Here is a 22,237-nt window from a genome sequence, read left to right on the forward strand (position 1 = left end):
TTGAGGTGGTCTCAGATGGAACTTATTGGGAAATGGAGCAAATGTTACTCTTACCATGCTTTAGCAAAGAGACTGGTGGCATTTTGCTCCTGCCCTAGAGATCTGGGGAAGTTTGAACTTGAGAGAGATGATTAGGGTATCTGGTGGAAGAAATTTCTAAAGAGCAAAGCATTCAAGAAGTGACCTGGCTGATTCTGAAAGTGTTTGGTCATATGCATTCACAAAGAGAATACCTGAAACTGGAAATTTATTTTAAAGGAAAACAGAACATAAATGTTTAGAAAATCTGCAGCATGACCATGAGGTAGAAAAGAAAAACCCATTTTCTTGGGAGAAATTGAAGGCTGCTGCAGAAATTTGCCTAAGTAATAAGGAGCAATAAGTTAGTAGCCAAGATCATGAGAAAAATGTCTCCAGAGCATGCCAGAGACCTTTGTGGCAGCCCCTCCCATCACAGGTCTAGAAGTCTAGGAGGTAAAAATGGTTTTGGGGCTGGGCCCAGGACCCCACTGCTCTGTTCAGCCTGTGGACCTGGTACCCTGCATCCCAGCTGCTCCATCCCGTCCTGGCTAAAAGGGACCAAAGTACCACTGGAGCCATGGCTTCAGAGGGTACAAACCCAAAGCCTTGTTGGCTTCTATGTGGTGTTGGGTCTGCAGTGTGCAGAAGAGTTGAGCTTTGGGAATCTCTGCCTAGATTTTAGAGGATGTATGGAAACACTTAGATGTCCAGGCAGAAGTCTGTTGCAGGAGTGTGGCCCTAATGGAGAACCTCTAGGGCAATGCAGAGGGAAAAGATGGGGTTGGTGCACCCACACAGAGTCCCCAATGGGGCACTGCCTAGTGGAGCTGTGAGAAGGCCACCATCCTCCAGACCCCAAAAAGGTAGATACATTGAAAGCTTGCACTGTACACCTGGAAAAAACACAGACACTCAATGTCAGCCCATGAAAGCATCTGTGGGGTCTGCAGAGACACAGTAGTGTAGCTGCACAAGGCCTTAGGAGTGCACTTCTTGCATCAGTGTGCCATGGATGTGAGACATGGAGTCAAAGGAGGTTATTTTAAAATGTTAAGATTTAATGAGTGCCCTGCCAGGTTTTGAACTTGCATAGGGATGGTGGCCTCTTTGTTTTGGCCAATTTCTCCAATTTGGAATGGGAACATTTACCCAATGCCTCTACCCCAGTTGTATCTAGGAAGTAAAAAACTTGTCTTTGATTTTACAGGCTCATAGGTGGAAGGGACTTTGCTTGTCTCAGATGAGACTTTGGACTTCAACATTTGAGTTACTGCTGAAATGAGTTAAGACTTTGGGGGACTGTTGGGAAGGCATGATTGACTTTGAAATGTGAAAGGGACATGAAATTTTTGAGGGGTTAGGTGTGGAATAATATTATTTGGCTCTGTGTCCCCACCCAAAATTATAATCCAATTGTAATCCCCACATGTCGAGGGAGAGACCTGGTGGGTGATGATTGTATCATGGGCGTGGTTTCTGCCATGCTATTCTTATGATAGCAAGGAGTTCTCACAAGATCTACTGGTTTAAAAGTGGTAGTGTTCCCTATGCTCTCTCTCTCTATCCTGCCACCTTGCGAAGAAAGTGCCTTGCTTTCCCTTAACCTTACACCATGATTGTAAGTTTCCTGAGGCCTCCTCAGCCATGTGAAACTGTGAGTCAATTAAACCTGTTTTGTTCATAAATTACCCAGTCTCAGGTAGTATTTTTATAGCAGTGTGAAAACAGACTAATACAGGCTCTAACAAAGATATTCTAGTCTGTGATTGGTTGAGAAATTTGGTGTTTCTCTTGAAGGCGATATGGGTTGGAACCTCTTATTCCACCGTCTTGCTAACATCCTATGTTGCTTTCTTCTTAGTCTTCCCCCTTCCCCACCCATTGTGTAACTTGGTGGAACCATTTGGGTTACATAGTTATCCCACTGTATTCTCACCACTGTTCAAATCTATAGCTTTAAGCCATATTTAATCTCCACATCTCTTGAATTAGTCACCAATTACTATATAGGTTGATTTTGTAGAATATATCTCTGCTCTATTCTTGCTGAGTCTTTTTCTTTATCCTTTCACCTACTAATTAGTTTCTTGTTCATCTGAACTTATAACAGTGTCTGACAAATTATATTATAGTGATGCATTGCACCTCCATTCTTTCTTACCCAAGCTCTTTATGTATGGGTACTGCTTGCCTCAGAAGATGTGCTGCATTCAGAAATTTTCTTTGATTTCATGCCTGATTGTTTTCCAGGAGTTTTCAGTATCTGGAGTTGGGCAAAGTATACTCTGGTTTAGAAAGCATCTTTAAATGGTAGGGAGAGATACTTGCAGTGTCCCAGTTGCTATCAGTTCTGGAATGCTGAGATGTGAATGTATGGTGATAGAGGCATGAAACATCTATCTATTAATTTTTAGAAATTTTGTTGCATAAAGTGAGAGTGTGTCAGAAACTATAGTTCTACCAACTGTCTTTTAGCTAATACTAAATCCTCCCAGATTCTGACTGTCTTTCAGCCTTTGTTTTCAGTGTTATCAAGAATTTTTATTTATTTTTGTTTTCAGAAGCTATTTAGTGAGAAGTTGAGAGGATGATTTTGGAATTACTACCCAGAGTCCTCTTGAGCCAGAATTCTTATTGCATTTGAAACTGTTCTTGTGATGCCTTTAAACTTTAAAGCACGCTTTTAAGTTAAAGATCTCTAAAGTTCTTTCTGATGTCAAGACTGAAAGGAGTGTTTTAAAGAATACTGCATATTTTTATTCTTTCCCTAACCCATTTCTCATTCTTATAATTGCTTCCTAGTTTTTGGTAATATAACCCAGACTAATGCAACTACATCATTTGATATTATATAATTTCATTACATAATTAATTTGGCTATTTGCATCCAATTTTATAAACATTCAAAATTTTAAAAATCTAAGTTTATGTTTCATGTGTTAATGTTTATTTTTAATACTATTTTTAACCATAAGACCCCCATTCTTGAAATATTTAATTTGATTTATTCACATTAGTGATACATTGACACCTCATATAGAATTCTTTCATTGAGTTTCCTTCTTTCAGCCTCAAAAGATATTGCAACATGGTCTCCTGGCATGTCAAATTGTGTATTGGACTACAGAAAGCAATTAGAATTTTTTAGCAAAGGGTACTTTTGGGTAATTTCTCAGGTTGACAGGAGGACTTTTCCTTTCAGGAGTTAATGGTGCCATTGCTAGGTTCCTAGCATGGAAAGCCATGGGATCTGGAATAGAGAGTGGAAAAGAGTCCAAGGAAAGCTTGTCATAGTCTTTCTGGCTTTGAAGCTGCTTAGTGTGGATGTACCCCTCTGTGGTGTTTCATGACTTATTGAATTGTACTAATGCAAAGAAAAGGAATGGCCAAAATTATAGATGACTGTCTGAAAAAGACTTTTCCCAGACTGAAGAAGTGGAACAGCTCACTGATAGAGAATTTAATGAATTACAGCTTGGAAGAAACCAAACAAAGATGACTTTACACTAATTTGCCACACACAAAACATTCTCCAAATATACAGGGGATAATGACTAAGCCCTGTGTAAGGGACTTAACTAGGTTGTATGTATACCACAGTTTTGGAAAAAAAGACAACTACCATTCCTTAGGCCACACTGGAATTCAAGACTAAAATACTTAATTTATCCAATGGTTAAGTATGAATTGTGCAACCACTGAGCTGCCAAATTTTCCTTTGGTTATGAACTGTTACAGATGCAACCACCACACATCACTGAGAAATTGTAACAGCTTGGTTTTTTCAACTGAAGAAATATAGATTCAATGAATTTGCTCTTTACAGCATTTTTCAGAGTAAACTATGTGTGGTCAGGAAAGGAATTACATCTGGAGTATCTGATAATAAGTCATTTCACAAGCAGTATTTAATGGAAAGATCTAAAATAGCATGTGTGAAAAAAGGTTATTTTGTTCTAGAGGAGGACCAACAGTTTTGAACACTTAGTCACCACAGCAGCTGATGACAATGAAACCTAAGACATCTGATCACTTTACCATGATCAACTGCAAGGTTCTTACAACTACAACATCAGTTGTTCTCATGATAGTATACTTTTCTTAATGTTTATCATGCTGTGTTTTGTATTTGGAAAGGGGGATAATGTTGTGAAATGAAAACTTTCTCTCAGTTTTAAAAAATAAATGAGACAAATGTAACATCTCTCTAAGTTGTTTTCAAAGCAAGAAGCTTTCTTTGCACAGAGGCTGAGGGTAATATTTTTTTCAACTTTGGGTCTAAGATAAAAAACCAAAACTGACTTTTATGTTTCATTTCAAATTTTACTGGCAAAGACTTATTGCTGACATGGGTCTGGTGCAGACTGAGCTTTTCCTCTCAACTCATACTTAGCAGAGTAGTGTTCTAAATACAGCTTCATTTGCCTAATCACCACACTTTGCTGTCAGGCTAGGTAGAGAGAGTCTCCTTATATCTGCCAGGTTTTCTGTAAACAGGAAGAAAAATGTTTTCTAGTAAGAATGTTGTCTCCCTATGACCGAGGATGTTTTTGTAATTAATAATAATGCTCGTATGAAGATGATTTGATACTGCACTCTATAGGATGTTGAATTCATTTGGCTATCTTGGGCTGGGAATAGTTGTTTCTAAAAACTGGGACTTAGCTTCATTTATTTTATTGTTTTTCTGTTTTCCTTTGCTCTTACCTTTATTATTGTCTTCTTCTCTTTTATTTGGGTTTAACTTGCATTCTCCTTCTAGCATATTAAGGTGGAAGCTTAGATCATTGATTCAGAACTTCTTTTCTAATATAATCATACAATGCTATAAATTTTCCTGTAAGCACTGCTTTAGCTGCCTCCCATAAATGTTAATATTATGTATCTTCATTTCCATTAAGTTAAAAATGCTTGTAAATTTTCCATGTGATGTCTTCTTTGACCCATGGGTTATTTGGAAGCAGCTTTTTAAATTTCTAAAGATGTGGGGATTAAAAAATATCTTTCTGTTATTAATTTCCAGTTTAATTATCTTGTGGTCAGAGAACACACTTTATACAAATTTAATCTTTAAAAAATGTACTGAGACATGTTTATGGCCCAGAATATAGTTTATTTTGTAAATGCTAAGTGTTTACCTGAAAAATTGTGTATTCTACTGTTGTGTGAGAAAGTATACTATAAATATCTGTTAGATTAAGTTGGTTGATAGTGCTGTCCACATCTTGTATAACCTATTGATTTTCTGTATGATCATTCTACCATCAGTTGCTGAGAGAAAACTTCTAAAATCTTTAAACTATAATTTTGGATTTTTATATTTCTTTTCTCAGTTCCATTAATATTTGCTTCATATACTTTAGAATTCTAATGTATTTGTATATTTATTAGATATGCAAACATTTAGGATTACATTCTCTAGATGAATAAATACCTTTATGATTATAAAATGTCCATCTTTATTCCCGGTAACATTTTTCATTCATTCTAAAAATCACCTTCATCTGAAATTAATATAGCTATTTTAGCTTTCTTCTGCTTAGGCCTAAATGGTATATTTTACTTTGTTCTTTCACTTTTAAGGTTTATTAGTGCTAATTCTTGGATTTGTTTTTTGTTTTTTAATGGCTGTTTTAAGGTTTGGAGTACCCATATTCAACTTACTCTAGTCTATCTTCCAACAATAATACTATAACACTTCATATATAGTGTAAGAATATTATAGTAGTGTATTTTCATTTTCCCCATTCCAACCTTTTTGCTATTATAGTCATACATTTTACTTGTACGTGTTATAAACCCCAAGATACATTGCTATTATTTTTGCTTGAACAATTATATTTTAAAGAAATTGGCAAATGAGAAAAATAATTTTAAAAGACTTTACATTTATCCACATGTTTACTCTTTGCAGCATTTTTCATTCTTTCCTATAGATTTTAGTTTCTAATTTTCATTCTGCCTGAATATTTCCTTTAATATTTCTTTTTGTGCCTGACTGATGACAATAAATTCTTTTCAGCTTTTAATTTTTGTTCTTTTGGTCTGAAAATATCTTTATTAAATCTTCATTTGCTAAGATAATTTTACATACTATAGAATTCTAGGCTTACAATTTTCTTCAAATCTTTGAAGATGTTATACCACTGTGTTCTGCTTGCCTACTTCTTGACAAAAAGTCTGCAGTTGTTCATATCTTTTTCCCTTTGTACATAATGTGTTTTCCCCTTCCTCTGGCTGATTTATTTTTATTTTTTATTATACTTTAAGTTCTGGGATACACGTGCAGAATGTGCAGTTTTTGTTAGATAGGTATACACGTGCCAGGGTGGTTTGCTGCACCATCACCTACATTAGGTATTTCTCCTAACGCTATCCCTCCCCTAACCCCCCACCCCCTCACAGGCCTTGGTGTGTGATGTTCCCCTCCCTGTGTCCATGTGTTCTCATTGTTCAACTCCCACTTATGAGTGAGAACATGCGGTGTTTGGTTTTCTGTTCTTGTATTAGTTTGCTGAGAATGATGGTTACCAGCTTTAACCATGTCCCTGCAAAGGACATGAATTCATCCTTTTCTATGGCTGCATAGTATTCCATGGTGTATATGTACCACATTTTCTTAATCCAGTCTATCACTGATGGACATTTGGGTTGGTTCCAAGTCTTGCTATTCTGAATAGTGTTGCAGTAAACATACGTGTGCATGTGTCCTTATAGTAGCATGATTTATAATCCTTGGGGTATATATCTAGTAATGGGATCGCTGGGTCAAATGGTATTTCTAGTTCTTGATCCTTGAGGAGTTGCCATGCTGTCTTCCACAATGGTTGAACTAATTTACACTCCCACCAACAGTGTGAAAGTGTTCCTATTTCTCCACATCCTCTCCAGCATCTGTTGTTTCCTGACTTTTTAATGAACACCATTCTAAGTGGTGTGAAATGGTATCTCATTGTGATTTTGATTAGCATTTCTCTAATGACCAGTGATGATGAGCATTTTTTCATGTTTGTTGGCTGCATAAATGTCTTCTTTTGAGAAGTGTCTATTCATATCTTCTGCCCACTTTTTGATGGGGTTGTTTGTTTTTTTTCTTGTAAATTTGTTTAAGTTCTTTGTAGATTCTGGATATTAGCCCTTTGTCAGATGGACAGATTGCACAAATTTTCTCCCATGCTGTGGGTTGCCTGTTCACTCTGATGATAGTTTCTTTTGCTGTGCAGAAGCTCATTAGTTCAATTAGATCCCATTTGTCAATTTTGGCTTTTGTTGCCATTGGTTTTGGTGTTTTAGACATGAAGTCTTTGCCCATGCCTATGTCCTGAATGGTATTGCCTATGTTTTCTTCTAGGGTTTTTATGGTTTTACATCTTACATTTAAGTAGTTAATCCATCTTGAGATAATTTTTGTATAAGGTGTAAGGGAGGGGTCCAGTTTCAGTTTTCTGTATATGGCTAGCCAGTTTACCCAACACCACTTATTAAGTAGGGAATCCTTTCCCCGTTGCTTGTTTGTGTCAGGTTTGTCAAAGATCAGATGGTTGTAGATGTGTGGTGTTATTTCTGAGGCTTCTGTTCAGTTCTGTTGGTCTATATATCTGTTTTGGTACCAATACCATGCTGTTTTTGTTACTGTAGACTTGTAGTATAGTTTGAATTCAGGTAGCATGATGCCTCCAGCTTTGTTCTTTTTGCTTAAGATTGTCTTGGCTATGTGAGCTGTTTTTTTGGTTCCATATGAAATTTATAATAGTTTTTTCCAATTCTGTGAAGAAAGTCAATGGTAGCTTGATTGGAATAGCATTGAATCTATAAACTACTTTGGGCAGTATGGCCATTTTCACAATATTGATTCTTCCTATCCATGAGCATGGAATGCTTTTCCATTTGTTTGTGTCCTCTCTTATTTCCTTAAGCAGTGGTTTGTAGTTCTCCTTGAAGAGGTCCTTCACATCCCTTGTAAGTTGGATTCCTAGGTATTTTATTCTCTTAGCGGCAATTGTGAATGGGAGCTCACTCATGATTTGGCTCTCTGTTTGTCTGTTATTGGTGTATAGGAATGCTTGTGATTTTTGCACATTGATTTTGTATCCTGAAACGTTGCTGAAGTTGCTTATCAGCTTAAGGAGATTTTGGGCTGAGTGGTGGGGAAATATATGATCATGTCATCTACAAACAGAGACAATTTGACTTCCTCTTTTCCTATTTGAATACCCTTTATTTCTTTCTCTTACCTGATTGCCCTGGCCAGAACTTCCAGTACTATGTTGAATAGGATTGTTGAGAGAGGGCATCCTTGTCTCGTGCCGGTTTTCAAAGGGAATGCTTCCAGTTTTTACCCATTCGGTATGCTATTGGCTGTGGGTTTGTCATAAATAGCTCTTACTATTTTGAGATACGTTCCAACGATACCTAGTTTATTGAGAGTTTTTAGCATGAAGGGCTGTTGAATTTTGTCAAAGGCCTTTTCTGCATCTGTTGAGATAATCATGTGGTTTTTGTCATTTGTTTTGTTTACACGATAGATTACGGTTATTGATTTGCATATGTTGAACCAGCCTTGCGTCCCAGGTATGAAGCTGACTTGATCATGGTGGATAAGCTTTTTGATCTGCTGCGGGGTTCAGTTTCCCAGTATTTTATTGAGGATTTCTGCGTTGATGTTCATTAGGGATATTGGCCTAAAATTTTCTTTTTTGTTGTGTGTCTGCCAGGCTTGGTATCAGGATGATGCTGGCTTCAGAAAATGAGTTATGGAGGATTTGCTTTTTTTATGTTGTTTGGAATAGTTTCAGAAGGAATGGTACCAACTCCTCTTTGTACCTCTGGTAGAATTCAGCTGTGAATCCTTCTGGTCCTGGACTTTTTTTGGTTGGTATGCTATTAATTACTGCCTCAATTTCAGGACTTGTTATTGGTCTATTCAGGGATTCAATTTTCCATTTCTTCTAGATTTTCTAGTTTATTTGTGTAGAGGTGTTTATTGTATTCTGTGATGGTAGTTTGTATTGCTGTGGGATCAGCAGTGATATCCCCTTTATCATTTTTTATTGCATCATTTGATTCTTCTCCCTTTTCTTCTTTATGAGTCTTGCTAGCAGTCTATCTATTTTGTTGATCTTTTCCAAAAACCATCTCCTAGATTCATTTATTATTTGAAGGGTTTTTCGTGTCTCTATCTCCTTCAGTTCTGCTCTGATCTTAGTTATTTCTTGTCTTCTGCTAGCTTTAGAATTTGTTTGCTCTTGCTCTGCTAGCTCTTTCAATTTTGGTGTTAGGGTGTAGATTTTATATCTTTCCTGTCTTCTCTTGTGGGCTTCTAGTGCTATAAATTTCCCTATACACTCTGCTTTAAATGTGGCCCAGAGATTCTGGTCCGTTGTGTCTTTGTTCTCATTAGTTTCAAATAACATCTTTATTTCTGCCTTCATTTCATTATTTATCCAGTAGTCATTCAGGAGCAGGTTGTTCAGTTTCCATATAGTTGTGTGGTTTTGAGGGAGTTTCTTAATCCTGAGTTCTAATTTGATTGCACTGTGGACTGAGAGACTGTTTATTATTTCAGTTCTTTTGCATTTGCTGAGGAGTGTTTTACTTCCAATTATGTGGTCAATTTTAGAATAAGTGCAATAAGTTGCTGAGAAGAAGGTATATTCTGTTGATTTGGGGTGGAGAGTTCTGTAGATGTCTATTAGGCCTGCTTGGTCCAGAGCTGAGTCCAAGTCCTGAATATCCTTGTTAATTTTCTGTCTCATTGATCTGTCTAATATTGCCAGAGGGGTGTTAAAGTCTCCAACTATTATTGTGTGGGAGTCTAAGTCTCTTTGTAGGTCTCTAAGAACTTGCTTTATGAATCTGGCTGCTCCTGTATTGGGTGCATGTATATTTAGGAAAGTTACCTCTTCTTGTTAAATTGCTCCCTTTACCATTATGTAATGCCCTTCTTTGTCTCTCTTGATGTTTGTTGGTTTAAAGTCTGTTTCATCAGAGATTAGGATTGCAATTCCTGCTTTTTTTCTGCTTTCCATTTGCTTGGTAAATATTACTCCATCCCTTTATTTTGAGCCTATGTGCATCTTTGCAGGTGAGATGTGTCTCTTGAATACAGCACACTGATGGGTCTTGACTCTATCCAATTTGCCAGTCTGTGTCTTTTAATTGGGACATTTTGTCCATTTACATTTAAGATTAATCTATTGTCCTATCCATGTTTAGTGCTTCCTTCAGGAGCTCTTGTAAGGCAGGACTGATGGTGACAAAATCTCTCAGCATTTGCTTGTCTGTAAAGGATTTTATTTCTCCTTCACTTATGAAGCTTAGTTTGGCTTGATATGAAATTCTGGGTTGAAAATTCTATTCTTTAAGAATGTTGAATATTGGCCCCCATGCTCTTCTGGCTTGCAGGGTTTCTGCAGAGAGATCCACTGTTAGTCTGATGGGCTTCCCTTTGTGGGTAACCTGACCTTTCTCTCTGGCTGCCCTTAATATTTTTTCCTTCATTTCAATCCTGGTGAATCTGATGATTATGTGTCTTGGGGTTGCTCTTCTTGAGGAGTATCTTTGTGGTGTTCTCTGTATTTCCTGAATTTGAATGTTGGCCTGCCTTGCTAGGTTGGGGAAGTTCTCCTGGATAATATCCTGAAGAATGTTTTCCAACTTGGTTACCTTCTGCCCATCAATTTCAGGTACACCAACCAAATGTAGATTTGGTCTTTTCACATAGTCCCATATTTCTTGGAGGCTTTGCTCATTCCTTTTTATTCTTTTTTCTCTAATCTTGTCTTCTTGCTTTATTTCATTAAGTTGGTCTTCAATCACTGATATCCTTTCTTCTGCTTGTTCGATTTGGCTACTGATACTTGCGTATGCTTCACGAAGTTCTCATGCTGTGTTTTTCAGCTCCATCAGGTCATTTATGTTCTCTAAACTGGTTATTCTAGTTAGCAATTGGTCTAACCTTTTTTCAAGGTTCTTCTTTTCTTTGCATTGGGTTAGAACATGCTCCTTTAGCTTGGAGGAGTTTGTTATTACCCACCTTCTGAAGCCTACTTCTGTCAATTCATCCAACTCATTCTCAGTCCAGTTTTGTTTCCTTGCTGGTGAGGAGTTGTGATCCTTTGGAGGAGAAGAGGCGTTCTGGTTTTTGGAATTTTTAGCCGTTTTGCTCTGGTTTCTTCCCATCTTTGTGGATTTATCTACCTTTCATCTTCGATGTTAGTGACCTATGGATGGGGACTCTGAGTGGATGTGCTCTTCCTTTCTGTTTGTTAGTTTTCTTTCTAACAGTTAGCCCCTCTGCTGTAGGTCTGCTGGAGTTTGCTGGAGGTCCACTCCAGACCCTGTTTGCCTGGGTATCACCAGTGGAGGCTGCAGAACAGCAAAGACTGCTTCCTGTTCTTTCCTCTGGAAGCTTCGTCTCAGAGGGGCACCTGCCAGATGCCAGCCAGAGCTCTCCTGTATGAGGTGTCTGTTGGCCCATACTGGGAGATTCCTCCCAGTCAGGATACAAGGGGGTCAGGGACCTACTTGAGGAGGCAGTCTGACCCTTAGCAGAGGTTGAACGCTGTGCTAGGAGGTCCTCTGCTCTTTTCAGAGCTGTCAGGCAGGGACGTATAAGTCTGCTGAATCTGTGTCCACAGCCACCCCTTCCCCCAGGTGCTCTGTCCCAGGGAGATGGGGGTTTTATTTTTAAGTCCCCAACTGGGGCTGCTGCCTTTTTTTCAGAGATGCCCTGCCCAGAGAGGAGAAATCTGGCAGTCTGGCCTCAGAGGCCTTGCTGAGCTGCCGTTGGCTCCACCCAGTTCAGACTTCCCAAGGGGCTTTGTTTATACTGTAAGGGGAAAACCGCCTACTTGAGCCTCAGCAATGGCAGACACCCCTCCCCGCGCCAAGCTCAAGTGTCCCAGGTTGATCTCAGACTGCTGCTGTGCTGGCAGTGAGAATTTCAAGCCAGTGGATCTTAGTTTGCTGTGCTCTGTGGGGGTGGGACCCATTGAACCAGACTACTCGGTTCCCTGGCTTCAGCCCCCTTTCCAGGGGAGTGAAGGGTTCTGTCTCATTGGCATTCGAGGAGTCACTGGTGTATGGAAAAAAAAAAGAACTCCTGAAGCTAGTTCGATGTCTGTCCTCTGGCTGGTTTTAAGATTTTTTTAAAAACACTGATTTTCAGTACTTTGTGTGTGATGCATGGTTGTGCAATTTTCTTTCTGTTTGTTTTGATTTGGAATCATTATGTTTTTTGAATCTTTGGGTTTGTAGGCTTTATCATATTTGGAAATTTTTTTGGCCATTATTTCTTTAAATATTTTGTGTCTTTCTCTTAACTTTTCACTTCTGTGACTCCAGTTGGACAAATGCTTGACCACTTAATATTGTTTCACAGGTCACTGATACTCTGCTGTTTATTTGGGAGGTATCTTTTTAGTTAGTTAATTGTTCTACTCTTTTGAGCTCACTTTGGATAGTTTATATATGTATATATGTCAACTGTTTTGGGTTAACAATTTTTTTTTCTGCCATTATATTCTGCCATTATATTCATACATAATCACACTTGATATATGTTATTAAATTTCAAATATTGCTTTTCTTCATCTCATTTGAGCCATTTTGATTTTTTATATCTTCCATTTCTCTCTATATCATTTAATATTTTTCTGCTTCTTAAAAACATACAACAGATTATGAGTATTATTTTAATAATAGTTTTCAGTCTACAAAGTAGACTGAAATAATACTCTACAAAGTAGAGTATTATTTTAATAATACTCATAATACTGTTTTAATGTACCTGTCTGCTAATTTTATCACCTCTGTCCTATGTAGGTCTATTTCTTTTTATTGATTTTTCTGTTTATTAATTAAATATTTTCCTGGGTTTTGCATGATGGTAATTTTTCATAGGATGTTAGATATTGTGAATTTTTTTATTAAATACTGTTTTTTATTTCATTAAAGGTTGTTAAATTTTGTTTTGATGTCTAATGAATTTACTTGAAACCAGTTTAATCCCTTTGTAGAATTCTTTTTCAGCTTTCTTAGGGCTTTGTTTTCAACAGAAGCTGCTTGTCTTGAGCTAATTTCATTCTGCTACTAAGGCAGTACCTTCGGGAACTCTACCCAATTTCCTATATATTATGAAATCTCTCTACTCTGGCTGGTGGAAATATGTTCATGCCCAGCTCTATTTGAGCTCCATGACTTGTTCAGCCTACTGCTTTTCAGGGATTATTTCCCTGGCTTTGGGCAGTTTCCTTTTATGCAGTCATAGATCTGTGATCAGCCAGAAACTCAATGGTATTTTTCCATAGATCTTTGGAGTTTTTTTCTTTGTGCAGCTTCTCTTCTTCAGCACTCTTTTCTGCAAATTCTTGCTATCTTGGCTTTCTTTAATTCTAATCTCGAACTTAGGAAGACTGCCAGGCTCTGTTTGGATTTCTCCAATTAGCTTTGTAGACTGAAAACTATTTCTAGGCAGCAAACTGGAGCAATTGTAGAGTTTATCTCATTTATTTATCTATCCCTATCCTAGGGATCATGGTCCTGTGCTGTCTGTTAGCCAATGTCTTAAAACAATTACGTCACATGAACCTCTATCATGGCCAGCAACAGGAGTCTACAGCTGGGCACAATTTGATTTTACTGAAATTTGTCATGTTATTTGTTAACTCTTATTTGTTGTTTAAATTTATATTTAGGAGCCAATGTAAAGTAATGGGAAAGAATCAGGACATGGAGACAGACAATCCAGGACCAAATCATAGCTCTATCTATATATGTACTAATTAAATCATTCAATTCATTCATAACTTTATTATTTTATTTTATAATGTTTATTGAATGTCTACTTTGTTCTAGTCACTGTGCAACATTCTAGTCTTAGTTTGTCATGTATAAAATAGGGAGAAATAACACTACTTCATTGTGGTAGATTGTGAAAATTACCACAAATTATTCCACTTTTTTTCAAGATCTTGCAATGCAAACTTGCAGCCTCTTCCATTAAGACATAAAGTTCATTTCTTCACTCATTAAATCTGGGCTGACACTGTGACTCATTTTGGTATATATACTGCAGCTGAAGTGAAACGTGTGTGAGTTCTGAACCTAGGTCATAAGAGACTTTTCAGCCAGGCACAGTGGCTCATGCCTGTAATCCCAGCACTTTGGAAGGCCGAGGTGGGTGGATCACGAGGTCCAGAGTTCGAGACCAGCCTGACCAACGTGGTAAAAACCCGTCTCTACTAAAAATACAAAAGATTAGCTGGCTGTAGTGGCGCATGCCTGTAATCCCAGCTGCTCAGGAGGCTGAGGTGGGAGAATCGCTTGAAGCCAGGAGGCGGAGGTTGACATTGTGAGAAAAAACTACAACATCTCTCAGGCCCAGCGCTTGATGTTAAATGAAAATTAAAAGAAGTTATAGTTTTTATTCTCTCAAATCTATTGTCTGTTGGCAAGATCCTATTTTATATGCCCAAAACCTTTGTTTGTTATATGCCCAAAAACTTTGTTTGTATTCTTTCTGAAAAATTCTTTTTTTTTTTTTTTTTTTTTTGGCGGAGTCTCGCTCTGCCGCCCAGGCTGGAGTGGAGTGCAGTGGCGCGATCTTGGCTCACTGCAAGCTCTGCCCCCCGGGTTCACGCCATTCTCCCGTCTCAGCCTCCGGAGTAGCTGGGACTACAGGCGCCCGCCACCACACCTGGCTAATTTTGCTTTTGTATTTTTAGTAGAGATGGGGTTTCACCGTGTTAGCCAGGATGGTCTCCATCTCCTGACCTCGTGATCCACCCGCCTTGGCCTCCCACTGGGCCCGGCCAAAATTCTTATTTTCAAAATATTATCCTGTTATAATCTCATGTTTTTACCCTATGGCATTTACCCATGTATTTAAGCATGTTAGATGCATGTACTGTTGTTTTTACTTCACCTGTCCCTTTCCATGTTTAGAAATCATCCTAGACATTCCTAAAAACGGTTTAAGTGTCACCTCCTCTGTGAAACCACTGCGAACTTAGAGGAATTTTTAAGCCTTTTCTTTGTGATTCCAAGGCATTTTGATAGTATTACTTATAGTGCTTTTCATATTATAAATATTTGATTAATACTCTTTCCCTTTTGAAGAAGATCTACAGTTTATTTCACTTCTTTCCGTAAATCCATGTAGAGATCCATGATTATATGTTGAATATATGCCTGACAGCATGATTGCTTTTTCTAAGAATATGTTTTCCTTTTAAGTACTGGTACATTCCAAACTACAGGTTGATTGTCACTACTCAACTGAATGCTTTGGGAGAACAGAATCATTCACGCCAAGCACTGATATTTTCCAAATTAGTCTGTGGAATAATCACTAGGTATAAGCTTTATTTTAGTTTTTTAGAATTGTTTTAATATACTCACCCATAATATTATTAGATGAGAAAAAGAAGATTTAGGCATTATTTTAATTAACTTAGTGTTTAAGACTATTTAAAATAGTATTTAATTTAATATAACTGATTATGAATTTCCAAACTTTTGAATTCTGCTCTCAGAAGTGTTCATCTTATAGACTTCCCAGAATAAAATCTTTAAAACCACCACAAAGTTCAGTAAAGAAAAAAAAATTCTTACATGGTTAAAACAATAGTTTAAGATATAATTACACTTTAACTTTTATTTCTGGAAAACAATCTTCAGAGCATTATCATTCATCTTAAGATTACTCATATATGCATTCTTTGAAAATCTAACATCTTAACATGTATCCGCTGCCTTTTTTTTGCAAAGAGCCTCATTTTTCAAAAGTCACAATTAGAGGGCTTGCCAGCTTTTTAACCTTGTGTTGGCTTCAATTCTCTTTGGAACAATAATCTCCCAGCCATAGTTACTACTTTCATCCTAGAAGCTCTCACTCATCCCATGAGGCTTTCTTCATTATTCCCAAGTTTACCAACAGGGAAGCTGCAGTGTTCTCACAGAAAAAGTCCAAAAGTTGCTTAAAGAGTATAAGTAATATTTTCTATTTTTATTTAAATTTCTTTCTGATCCAGAGCCTTCCTTTTAGATTAAGACTAATTTCTTTGATGCTCATGGTTTTCAGATGATAAATCCCACAGCAACATTAGCATCTGACACTCTTAAAAAGCTCCTATGGTGCATAAATTTTCCTCAAACACTCTAAATATTTTGTGGTTCTTAATGTTATGCTATATTTGAGTCAAGGAGTCATGGGATATATTTAAAAATCCAAATGACAGAGAAGTATATTGAATTGAAAAGTGATAGTTCTGCTGTACGTTCCAATCTATGCTGCAAATCCCCTTTTCCTTGCCAGAGATAACCTTGGTGCACTGTCTTCCTATGCCTGTCCTGTGTATCTCACAGATGTATTTATTCATGTGGATGTCGCTTATTACACACTGGATAATAGAAAGGATGAAACTCTTTATATCTGGGTCAACATCTGGCTTCCATTATATGTTGGATACTGAAGAAAATGAAGGAATACAAAGGCAAATTGCACTATTATCTCAGCCTCGGTTTCTTTCTCAGATCACATACACACTAGGAAACACAGTGCATACACACAGGCAGTTGTACTTAAATGATGTCATAATTTGCACACTGTTCTGCAACGTATTTTTGTTCTTACTACATCCTAGTTATTTTCTCATATCAGAACATTCCTCATCTTTCTTAACAAGGATCTCATAGCATAGATTTTTCATAATTTATGTATCCATCACTGTATTGATAGGTGTTTACATTGCTTCTATTTTTTCTATTACAAAAATGTATTTGAAATTCATGTATTTTTACATGCATGTTTTTGCATGTGTACAAATATTTCTGTAAGACAGATTTCACTAAGTAGAACCAAAAAGTGATACAATTTTTTGTTTTCAAAAGATACCACTAAATAACTCCAAAAAGACCACAACAATTACATTTCACACTATGAAATTCCAAGATTCCTCATACCCTCATCAGCACTTGATAGTAAATGAGAAATATTTATATTACATATAAATGAAAAAAATTAAAATATACACTCGTGTTTCTAGCTCCAATTAGAGAAGTAACATTTTCAAAGCCTATTTGCTACTGAAAATTTAAAAGCACACATGAACTTTAACATAACAAACACATATCATTTTCTGATTAAATGGGGTTACAACTGTGTTTGTTGTATTTGAGGATGAGCTCCTGTAACAAAAAGGATCCAAAATACAGTGGCTTAACAAATGCAGAAATGAGTGTCTTTCTTGTGTAACAGAGTGGAAGTAAATAGCTCAGATGGGTGGGACAGATCAGCTATATGCAGTCATTCAGAGATAGATTCCTGCAACCTAATTGCTCCCTCATCCTCTGGGATACAAATGAAGCTGGACCCCTGCCACATACAGAAAACGTCTTAATGAGTTTTGCTGAATGTTTTAATTTCCAGACCCAGACACATCACTTCTGCTCACATTCTATTAACCAGAACTTGTCCATCTAACTGCTAGAGAGGCTGAGAAATACAACCTAGTTCAGAGGTTTCGACTCAATCACAATTTTATTTTCATGGCAAAAGGGAAGAACAGATTTTGGTGGAACTCAGTCTCATTTACTACTGCCCCCAATGTCATAGTAATATTCAAATAACTGAACTAAATAAAAAAGATGGCATTTCATAAAGGCAAATCCAGGAGGAGATAGAAATTGACATATTCAAAAGGCAATGTTTATATATATGAGCTTTAAATTACATAGAAATTTTCTTCCAATAATATTTTTTAAAGTGTTTACAACTATTTCGTCCATCCTAGGTCATCTGAAGTAACTAAGCATTTCTTCTTATCTGTGGAAATATTCTATAAATATTGCAATGACTTAAAACGAAGTTCCCAAGATACCTCAAATTGTCATATCTCCTTCAGTTTGTATTAGTTTCATCTCATTACTTTAATCCTGGGCTACTTTTTAAAGGGCTAAACAAAAACAAATTTGTAACTACTTAACATTTTGAAAGTATACACAAGTAAGCCTAAGAAGAATTTAATGTCTAGAAATAAAATTCACCAAATGTATGCTCTATAGCAGGGGAAATCAATTCTAAAACTGGGCCTGGGATAGAGAATAGAGGAGGCCAAAACCCTCTCTAGTTAGACTTAAGTCTGTACTAGAAGACATGCCTAACTCCTGTCTTGCTGGCACAATGAACACATTTAACTAAAGGCATACAACAAAGCCATTATTGTTTTCTGGAAGATGATAAGACCAACAGAATAGTATAATGCCTTTTTTGGCACTGAGAGATGAAGTCAGAGAACTTTGGCAACTCAAAAGGAGCAATAAAATGGCCATGTGAAAAGGACACTTTAGAAACACAGTAATGACAGAAATATAAGATGCATAAATGTGATCAAGATTTACTGGTAGAGATGTGCTTCTGAGGTGCCGTCACTCTCTGCCACACCTGGCAGCAGGATGTTAGATGAGATGGGAGCCCACAATTAAATACCAATAAAGGTAACTTCAGGACTTCAGCCTGTGGCCTGCTTCATTCTGACCTCATAAAGAAGGTAGTCTGTGAAATGTATGCATGAGCCAAGGACTGTGTAAAAGGTAATACAATGACTAAGTACTCAAGAAAAAAACAGAGAGGAGCAGGTAGTTTATGACTAACTTTACCAGATGGCTTCCTTAAGCACAGTCATAAATAATAAGTGAATGTCACATAAAAAGAATCACAGGAAGAGAATGGCTGGACAGCTTCTTTACCATATGCCTTTTGCAAGATCCCTGATGGATTTAAATTCTATTGGTTTTTTAGAGAAGTTGTTCATACCTCAATCCTGTGCCGTTCTTAGATTACACTGATCAGTCTCTTCTCTGCTCATAAACACCCCACACGCCCATGTTTGTTAACTAAAGATGTAATTTACTTCTGTTTTTAGCTTGGTACATTTTTTTTTTTTTTTTTCTGAACGTGTGTCTCTACAACTCCCTTTCACTTATCATTGTTCTGTTTTCAGTTGAGTCACTCAGTCATCGCTAAGGACTCATTAGCTGGTTAATGAGAAGCACTGTATAGAGAGAAAACTGTGCGCCTGCCAACTGCCTGCCGAAGGACCTGGGCTTTAATTTTCTTGCCATTTCAATCCCAATCTTTCTTTAGGAGACTGATGATAAGGTTCAGAGTGGACTGTTTGTTTGATGGCTTTCTAATATGGAGGCAGTTCCAAGAGAGCCAGGATTAAATTGGCCAACTTCATGCACATGTGTGACCCAACCCAAATTACAGTCCAGGTGGCTGGTGGTGAAAGCCAACTCATTAACCTACAGTGACACCTGTTCATCTGACACACCTTTCCTGAACTCAAAAGGTCTATTTCTTTTGAAATATTTATGGCTCTGAAACTAAAGGTCATTCCATTCTTGTCTTTAACTTCACATGATGGTTAAAACAGACACTTAAAATAATAAAATCACCTTTAAAGGCAGAGAAGAAACATACAAAGAAGTGTCCTTTCTGTCAGGACAGAAAGAAAATAAAATGTGCATATAGCATCCTGAAAGAAAAATCTTAACCCAATTTTAAGTGGGAGTTTTATTCAAATATCCAAATGACAGTTTCTATGGCACATCTTCAATTTGTTCATAGTAACCAAATTGAACATATTAACTTATTCTGTTATGTGTATGTATGTCCTTTTAGCTGCCAAACTCTGGAGAGCTCAAAACAAGTGTGCAAGCAAAACTGAAAGAGGTTAATATCACAAGAGAATCTGCCACTTATAAAGGTCTTCTCTGTGTTGATTCTCAGAGATGTGTTAATGGTCAATTTAATAAAAATAATTTAGTAATTTTTTGCCTGATACTTTAGATTTAATTTTTTAATTAAAATAACATATAATAAACAGACAAAGATTTTGTCATTTTAGATAAAGTTAGTAACTTTGGCTTTGGTTTTCCTTCTGGTTCCTCAGTGCTTTTTTGCAGTGTTTACCTATCTGTGGTCTCATGTCTTTCCCATTACTTCATTGAAATTGCTGTCATCATGTTTGTTATTAAATTCAAGTGACATTTCTCATTTCTTAACCTATTTGACCTCTTATTTATCCAGCCAAAAAATATATACCAAATAGCTACTAAGTGCCAGGCACTGCATTTAGATGATAGGAATAAATGCTGAAGTAGACATATAAAGTCCCTACAGTTGTGGCATTTACAGTGGAATAGGAGAGCTTAATATTAAACAGTTACATAAACAATTATTCAATTACAATATGATTAATGATACAAAGAACAAATATAGCGTGCAATAAGAGCATATAAATGAAAAATATAATTTAGTTGGATATGTCAGGGAAATGTCCCTGAGAAAAAGACAGCTAACCTTAATATTAAAACTTATTTACTCAAAAATAAGTGTGCAAAACTGTATAGTTAACTTATCTTCAATTCGGTCAATCTAAAACATCAACTAAATAATGTATTCACAGATATACCACACAATGACAGTTAGTGTTCGTAATGATAATCTTGGATGAGAAAAGAGCCTACAGGGTCTTTTAGATCATCACAGTTAAATTATACTTGGCTAATATAGTTTGAATATTTAGTACAATTTCATGTTCAAAACTTCTGAAACACTTTTATTCACATGTAGACCATATAATACTTATATTATAGTAGACCATCCTATTTCACAATCAAATTATACAACAGTATACTCAATTATCATATCAGTTTTTTGTTTCTTTAATAGTTGCTAATATATGTGTATAGTTGTGAACATACCTGTATATGTGTATGTGATATGTATATATATCAACTGTATAGTTAAAACACCACATGTATAGAAGAGACCATCTGACTAGTATTTAAGCTTAGCCATGAGAATGGAATTTGGAAGATGAAGAATGTGACCTGGAGGAAAGAAGAAAATGATTACAGAGGGGCATTTGAGAGTGAGAGGATAGAGAAGAGAGAAAGAGGTTGAGGAAAGAAGATATCAGAGTCCCCTCACTGCCCTCCCCATTAACACACTCAAGGCTAAGCTAGTGAGGGGAGAGTATCTTTGGGATACTGGACAAAATATGGAATTCCAAGAACCAGGAAGCTTTTGTCTTATTCTAAAAGGACACAACTTGCAGGCTGTCTCCAGATCAATTGAGTGGTAGATCCATATTACAAATAAACATGATAGCACAGTGTGATTAGGCAGAAGAAGGTGCATCTCAGCACCTCCTTCTGTGTAATGTGGAAATGAGCAGCTATTGTAGTGGGAATGAGCAACTCCACAGTAAAGGCATTAGGCTGTGCCATCTGGGCAGTGGATGACACAGATATCAGTGTGTGGCTGGGGTCTGAAGCCTGTTCAGGGTCAAGATGAGCCTAAGTCATCCAGAAAGGCTGATGAAGTCAGCAAAAGTCAGCCAGACAAAGGGCACTGTCAAGGCCATCATATGGATCTAAGCATCCCTGTTCCCACCTCCTCAAGAGCACCAAGAAAGACACCAACATCCATTGCCAATTTCCTATTCCTTGCCAGTAGGGAGGCTGAAAAAAAACAGATACTCTCTTTCTAGTAATATATCTTCCTTATAGAGTAGGATGGATATTTGGCTAAGTATTGATCAATAAGATAAAGTGGAATTTGCTGGGTGGCGGGCAGGGGTCCTTTGTGTAATAATTTTGTGTCTTGATAAGGTAGGAATATGGCTGGGACCATCCCTGACTCTCTTTTTTCCTTGAATGTGAACACATGAGTGAAGCATACATCCATTGTCCATGGAGCAAGAAACATGAGGATGAAAAGCCAATATGTTAAGGACATGAAGTGAAAAGCGGGAAGAGCTTCTTATTCATGTTATCACTGAGCAGGTAAGTTAACAGTAACAGCTGCTTATATTTGGATTTTTTTGGTAATGCAAAACAAACTCTTATTTGTTTAGGTCACTAAGCAAGTTTTCTATGCTTTAGCCTTTTACTTTTTCACCACAAATTTCATTTATTTATTTATATATTTTTTAACTGTAGGGATGGGGTCTCATCATGTTGCCCAGGCTAGTTTCAAACTCCTGGCTTAAGGAATCCTCCTGCTGCATCCTCCCAAAATGCTGGGATTACAGGCTATTCACCACAAATTGCATTGAGTGTCCATGTGATAGTTAGTGTGAGTTTATTGAGGGTCCATCTAACAGATAGTTGTATAAGATCCCATATGTTCAGATATCTGAAA

General features: G+C 37.0%; 1 long non-coding RNA gene across 3 annotated transcripts in view; it reads left to right on the forward strand.

Annotated features, from left to right (window-relative positions):
- Positions 1-9,632: 9,632 nt before the first annotated feature.
- The window catches only part of LOC134730607 (uncharacterized), a 42,686-nt gene continuing 30,081 nt past the window's right edge, over positions 9,633-22,237 (forward strand). Inside the window, exon 1 of one of the 3 annotated variants that reach the window (XR_010112464.1) lies at positions 9,633-21,879. This is a non-coding gene — a long non-coding RNA (uncharacterized LOC134730607). The remainder of the gene's footprint in view (positions 21,880-22,237) is intronic. The other 2 variants (XR_010112463.1, XR_010112462.1) reach the window with 2 other exon arrangements.

Source organism: Pan paniscus, chromosome 5, assembly GCF_029289425.2.
Source record: "Pan paniscus chromosome 5, NHGRI_mPanPan1-v2.0_pri, whole genome shotgun sequence".
In the NCBI taxonomy this organism is placed as follows: domain Eukaryota; kingdom Metazoa; phylum Chordata; class Mammalia; order Primates; family Hominidae; genus Pan; species Pan paniscus.